Source organism: Stylophora pistillata, chromosome 13 (genome assembly GCF_964205215.1).
Source record: "Stylophora pistillata chromosome 13, jaStyPist1.2, whole genome shotgun sequence".
Lineage (NCBI taxonomy): Eukaryota > Metazoa > Cnidaria > Anthozoa > Scleractinia > Pocilloporidae > Stylophora > Stylophora pistillata.
In genome coordinates this window covers 8009563-8016217 of record NC_142531.1, presented here as the reverse complement: position 1 = coordinate 8016217, position 6655 = coordinate 8009563, and the positions used below count along the sequence as shown (strand labels likewise).

At 38.8% G+C, this 6655-nt stretch overlaps 1 pseudogene; it reads right to left on the bottom strand.

Moving 5' to 3' along the window:
* Positions 1 to 474: 474 nt before the first annotated feature.
* Positions 475 to 5803, bottom strand: LOC111335462 (uncharacterized; annotated as a pseudogene).
* Positions 5804 to 6655: the final 852 nt, after the last annotated feature.

The following is a 6655-nucleotide window of genomic DNA, read 5'->3' as shown; positions in this document are numbered from 1 at the left end:
GGAAAGTCTGAACACCAATAAGGCTTCGGGTCATCATGGCTTGTCTCCCAGGCTGTTAAAAATGATATCAAAGGAAATTGCTCCATCATTGTGCACGATTTTAAATACTTCCATAGAGACGGCAGTATGGCCTGAAGCTTGGGAAAGGGGTACATGGACTCCTGTATTTAAAAAGGATGATAGACATGACTCAAGTAATTATAGACCAATCACTGTTTTACCTGTTGTGGGTAAAATTTATGAAAAGCTATTGGACAAACAAATTACAAATTGAGAGCACTCGCCTTCCACCACTGTGGCCTGGGTTCGATTTCCCGACCTGGCGTCTCATGTGGGTTGAGTTTGTTGTTGGTTCTCGTCCTTGCTTGGAGGGTTTTTCTCCGGGTCCTCCAATTTTCCTCCCTCCGCAAAAGCCAACATTCCAAATTCCAATTCGATCGGGAACAGTGGACAAGAAAAGCCACCCAGTGGATGTCCATTGCTAAATTATTTATTGTTATTTATAATCAAAATCTACTGCAAGGCAATTTTAAGAAGTATCAAACCATCATTTTTAGATCAGACATGAAGTCAGTACCCTGACAAAGCTATAAATATGTGGATTGGACTTGAGGACATTGAGCAAAAAAAATTAAATGAAATTACTTGGAGTATTGATAGACAGTGATTTAAATTTTAGTAAACATATTGTCCAAGTATGTAGGAAGGCTAGTCAACAGATAGGAGTTCTATGTCGTCTGAAAAATTTAGTACCTTTTCCAGCAAAACTCACATTGAAATCGACCATCCTCCCACATCTCACATATTGTAAAAAAGTCAGGCACTTTGCCAGGGCTTCAGCGTAAATTAGAAAGGATACAGGAAAGGGCTTTACGCGTAATCTATCTGGACAAAACCTCATCTGTGAAGACCTTTTAAAAAGGGCTAATCTAGATACATTAAATGAAAGAAGGTTGAAGGACATAATATTTCTGATGTACAAGGTTAAGCACCAAATGGTGCCAGATTACCTTGAAAACATTATAAAAAGAAATGATTTAAGGCCATATAGTCTCCGAAACTCAGACTTTATCCTCCCAAGATATAATACTGTAAAGTATGGAAGGCACTCCAACAGTAATAAGGTAATTTGATCCTATCAATTAAGTTGAAATTGTAACGAGTTAAAAAGCTGACGTTTCGAGCGTTAGCCCTTCGTCATTCGCTCTGACGAAGGGCTAACGCTCGAAACGTCAGTTTTTTCACTCTTTGCTATGGTCAATTTACAATTTCAACTTAGTTGATATAACCCAAGGCTGCAAATAACTAATGGGCAGTCGCCGGTCACGTTGTCCGGTCAAACATGCTTTTGCTCGGACACTACCCGTTTTTGGCCGGTCAAATTTTAACAGTCGGAATTCTTGCGATAGTGAACCCAGATTGCACATTAATCCTTTTACAACTAAAAAACAACTGAATCCAAGTCGGTCTGGCAATAAAAATTACAAGTCAATAATTTTACTACTCTTTACTACAGAAGCAGCCTCGCATTGAGTACGTGGAACGGTTACGTAAGATACAACCGCAATTGTCCGTTTTACTTTACATCTGGCAAAATCACTTATAATTAAATATTACACTCAGAGCCCTTTTTTAAAGTTACAGTTGTGAATTTTTGTTAGAGTAAAAGAGTGGTCGGATTCTCCAGGTTTTGGGCCTTTTGCTCGCTTTTTGCACTTTGCAACAAATGCTACTTGGAGTATTCTCTATGCAGCAAGATTATTCTTCGCGAGGGTGCTTTCCTATCATTCAATCAATCAAACAATCAATCACTTTATTTAAGAGTAAATGATGGTATCTAGCCGAAGGTAAAACCCTCTTCTAACTGGGAACACTTAAATAAAGTAAATAACATAACGGAAGACACGATGATTTGTGGTCGCGACAGGACTTGATGACATCGCGGAAATTTGCGACTACCGCGAATTTCTCGACCACTAATTTGTCTACTTTTATATTGTTTTTTTTTTTTTTCTTTTGGAAACATGACTGTGTCCCTTGTGATTATCAAACAGTTAAAATTAAAATTTCTTTAAACGAGTCGGCAAAGGACCGGACAAGATGTCCGGCAAACCAGGGATTTTTCCGGTCAGTACTCAATTTTGACCGGACATTGTCCGTTGACCGGCCGTTATAACGGAGCTTAAGCAACCACGACGACGAACGGAGGACGACGACCGGAAGTAGCAAGAACGTCACTACGCTAGCGCGAACCAAGAATTCCGTCGTCGTCTTGTCGTCGACGACTTGAGAATGACCTGTTTCACGTCGTCGTGAACTTCCGAACTTCAAAGCAGTTTTTTTCATCAAAAGGTGCGGGTTTATTGTCAGTTTTTAGACAGTCTATGGCCGGTTGGAGTCTTTGTTCGCTTCTTCGTTTGATTTAAACCACCCTGTTCAGTTATCTAAACAAATAAAATTCGAAAACCCACCAACTCATATTCCTTTCTCCGCACAACAGATGTCAAGTCAAGCGGTGAAAGCGACCACGTAAGGTTTAAATTTATTTGAGTATATTTTATGAAAGAGTGCTGTTTATCATTTTTATTGAATGTAAAATTTTAAATGGCAGTGTAATACACCTCTGCGTTCGGTCAAAAGCTGTGTATGGAACTGCCGGATTATTGCTACTTCAAAATTTTGCGTTTTGCTGTTCTTCAATCGAGACGCTTTAAACAACAAAAAATTCTTCAAATCGGTGTGTTAACATGAGCTTGAATACCCGTCAGGTTTTCCGAATCTAATATCAAAATGTTTGATATAGATTTACAGCCATAAAAATTATTCCGACAAAATCACACGGGAAAAAATAGTATACTTGGGTGAAGCGCGACGACTGCTATCTGTGTCGATCGCTGGCTAGCATTGATTAAATTGACAGACTTACGTCGTTTGCTCGCCAAAGGAAGGAGCATCAAAGGTAGAACATATCAGGCTAAAGCATGTTGAAAATCAGACAAACCTTGAGCAAAATAGGTTTGTTTATATCAGCAACACTTAGAACTGAATTTAAATCTCAAACAACTTGCGTAAAATTTAATATTTTAAACTTTTGCGATGCGTAAATTATTGTAAATAAAACTAAAGCTTAATAATTCCTTGGACTGTTGATGTTCAAGAATTGAATAACCTACTCTCGAACTTTCGATATATATGTGGAAATTTGATCCATGAGTGAGAAGAAGAAGGTTTTGGACGTCTATGAACGATGTTATTTCTTAAACTGACGAAGCGAGAATAAACAAGATTTCAGACGTCGTCGTCCTTGAGCAACTTCACTGCTTAAGTTTCATTTTCCCGCTAAAAACGACGTCCTCGTTCCAGACCCTCCGCGATTACTTGACGTCGTCGTCGTCCCTTTCGTCGTGGTTGCTTAAGCTCCCTAATTGCAGCCCTGTAACCAAATTACCTTGTTACCCCCACCGACGCAGTACCACGGTTTCTTTAGTAACTTTCACCCTTTAAACAACTGAGAGCTTGTAACGATAATGCTCCATAATACAGACGCCTTCATTCAGATTGCAAGCTAGCCAGTCCTCCCAGGTCATTTCATGGACTGAATTCATAACTTGGCTCTTAAGGGATTTGTTTGAAAATAAACGGTTATATTCTTGACCTAAAAATCTGAAAAAGGTAAGAAAAGGACTGTGTACGTGACAAAAACAGGAGAGCTGGAATACCCAAACAGCTAACTGTAATAAATCGAGAAAACTCACAAAACGCAAAGGAACAAACGCAGAAGGGAGGAAGTGTCGGAAATCGTGTGTTTACATAATCAAAACCTTTTTAACGCGTTTAAAATTTCGTTGTTTAGTCCACCTGAAAGGGATAGGCATCGAATCTGTCATCATCAGTAACTGTAACCAATCAAAGGAAACATTCACCGATTGTATATCCTTTGTTCTAAAATACACCACGTGTGTTGTAAAAAAAAACTTGGCACATTGTGAGAGAAAATTATATCTGTTAAAAAATTATATCGTAAGTGACTGATTTTAGCGCGAGTTTATCGGGAAAACTGCTGTGTTGTCAGGCAATTATCTAATTCCCAACAGAAGGTTGTTTTTATTCAAAACTAGTTCAGATCCTAGGTTAGAAATTCAACCGTGTATTTTCATACAAATCCCTCCTGATTCTGTTAATGTCCTCTTGTCCTCTTTAAAAAACAAAACAAAACAAAAGAAAACGAACAAAAACAAATACAAAAAAACAACAACAAAAAAACAGAAAACCAAACATATGCTGAATATGCTAGGAGTGCTACGTTTATAAAGAGAGCTAAACTTATGCTCGTTTCACCAGATTATGCCAAAAGTTATGCTAGCACAATCCAATCCAACGGCCAGGTGTTATCATGTATCATTGCTTCCACAGCGTGACCTGACAGTTTTCTCGTAATGTATGCATGCACAGAGTAATGACGCGAGAAGGGCATTCAAATTAAAGCTATTCGGTCCAAAAAGCAAGATTTTACTTGGCTTTCTATATACTGTCTTTGTGGTTCGAATGCTCTTTCAATTTCAAAGATAGAGAATATAGAAGTACAAAATTTACCTTACCTGGCCATTCAGATGCAAGTAGCTACTTTGTAAAATTATATTGAAACAATGAAATTTTCCACTTTCGTTAACTTGAATATTTAACATGTAAATGCTACACTTTCGTCTTCTTTTATAACAATGCTTCGCAGCTATGCAGGGGATCAACGTCTATATTTTTTGGTAATCTGAATGCTTCTCTAGGCAAGTCCATAAACTGTGGGTACTCATCAGCTATCACACTTTTCCACCTGTTTGGAACGAGAATGTTGAATCCCTCAAAGCTCATTTCTCTCAACGGAAATATTCCCCAAGGAATTGAGTCGGTTACGAAGATATCGAGCTGCAGACCGTCGTGCCAAGTGCACCCTTTTTTAAGACAATATTTGTAGCAGCTGGATCGATCTCTGACTTTAGGGCGCCAATTACCACCGTAGACTCCGACCCGTCTATCACTGACCGACCTAATGTTAAAAATACTCTTCGGCCGATGATAAGTCAGGTCTGTCTTGGATGTTTGGAAGAACATGTCGTCTGGTAGTTCTCTGGAGAATTTTTCAAAAAAGTCAATGTAATACATGAGTGGCATCTCTATATCAATATCGTCGTCCCATGGAATAAACCCGTTGTGCCTTATAGCTCCTATCAGGGATCCGGATCGCACCCAGTATGGCAAGTTGTGCTTGCGCGCAATGAGATCAAATACTCGCAACATCCTCGTGACTACCAATTGAGCCTGTCGCAGCGTGGTGTTCCCTTTACGTCGGATGTCAGGACAGGAAAATCCATCCTCGCTTAATTCACAAGAGGCAATATCTGAATAAGGTTTGGGGCACATTTCTCCGGGGAACGATAGTTTCTCTCTGCAAAGTCTGCTCTTCGAATGCGTCTCTTGCTTTTTCACAACATCTCCTCGTAAGATTTCATGTCTGACAACGTAGCGATGGATCGATTGCAAATATACAGGATCTAAGACGAAATTGATGTAAATCCAAAAGAATACACAGATAACGATGGTCAGCCGCAGTTTTCTCCTGAATCTTGGCATATTATGCAGGTGTAGAGTCTATTTAATACAAAGGAAATTGTGCGGTTATGCTAAACACAGAATTACTCAACTGGTGTCCCAAGGTCACGTCTCAAGGAAAAACAATGCTAGATTCAAACCTTGCGTTACGGACGTGTGCAGCTGACGTAACTTCCGATTTAGTTTTTATTTAGAGTTTAGGTTCACTCCATCAGAGGAAATATCTGTAAGTTCAACCATCATTTATTTATCGTTTCATTTGATTTCCTTTCTAAGTATTATAATTGATTGCTTTCAGTCGAACCGTACTTAATTAAAGAAGATTCGAAACTGACGACCGTGGGCGGCATAGGATAAAATCAGGACTGGACTCTGGACTCTGGACTCTGGACTGGACTCTGGACTGGACGCTGGACTGGACTCTGGACTGGACTCTGGGCTGCACTGGACTGGACTGGACTCTTGACCCTGGACTCTGGACTCTGATTTTACTTTTACTGTAATAAGTATCGACAAAATTACGAACTATGCGCATCACTATGCGATTAATTGAGTCAATTAAACTACAAAATAAACTACAAAATAAACTACTTAATACATAACAGGAACTTATTTTATACCAGACCTTGTCAGTACATGTCACGTTATTAGTTTGGATGTGAACAAAAAAACCTCTGCAAGTATTTTCGCACAGGATATGATAAAATTCTGTGCTAGAAAGTGGTTTTTGAAGGTGTTTTTGGGGCTCACGGTTTTAACCTTAAATTCAAAACCTTGTAGAAAACTACTTTTTGCGAAATATCCATGTGAGCACATAGCTCGTTTCGCTTTCGAAAAAAGTAGTTTTCACTCTTTGAGGATGATGTTAGCCAAACATCGAAACGTCGTCAACAAATTTTTAATATGCTTTTACGAAATGTTTATCGCAATTTTTTATCGTTAAATGTTTCAAAAAATTCATTTAACCTCAGTATAGCTCTTACAACCTAGGCCTATTTAAAAACATTTTTAAGATGGCGTTCACAAAATAAAATTTAAAGGAAAACATGGC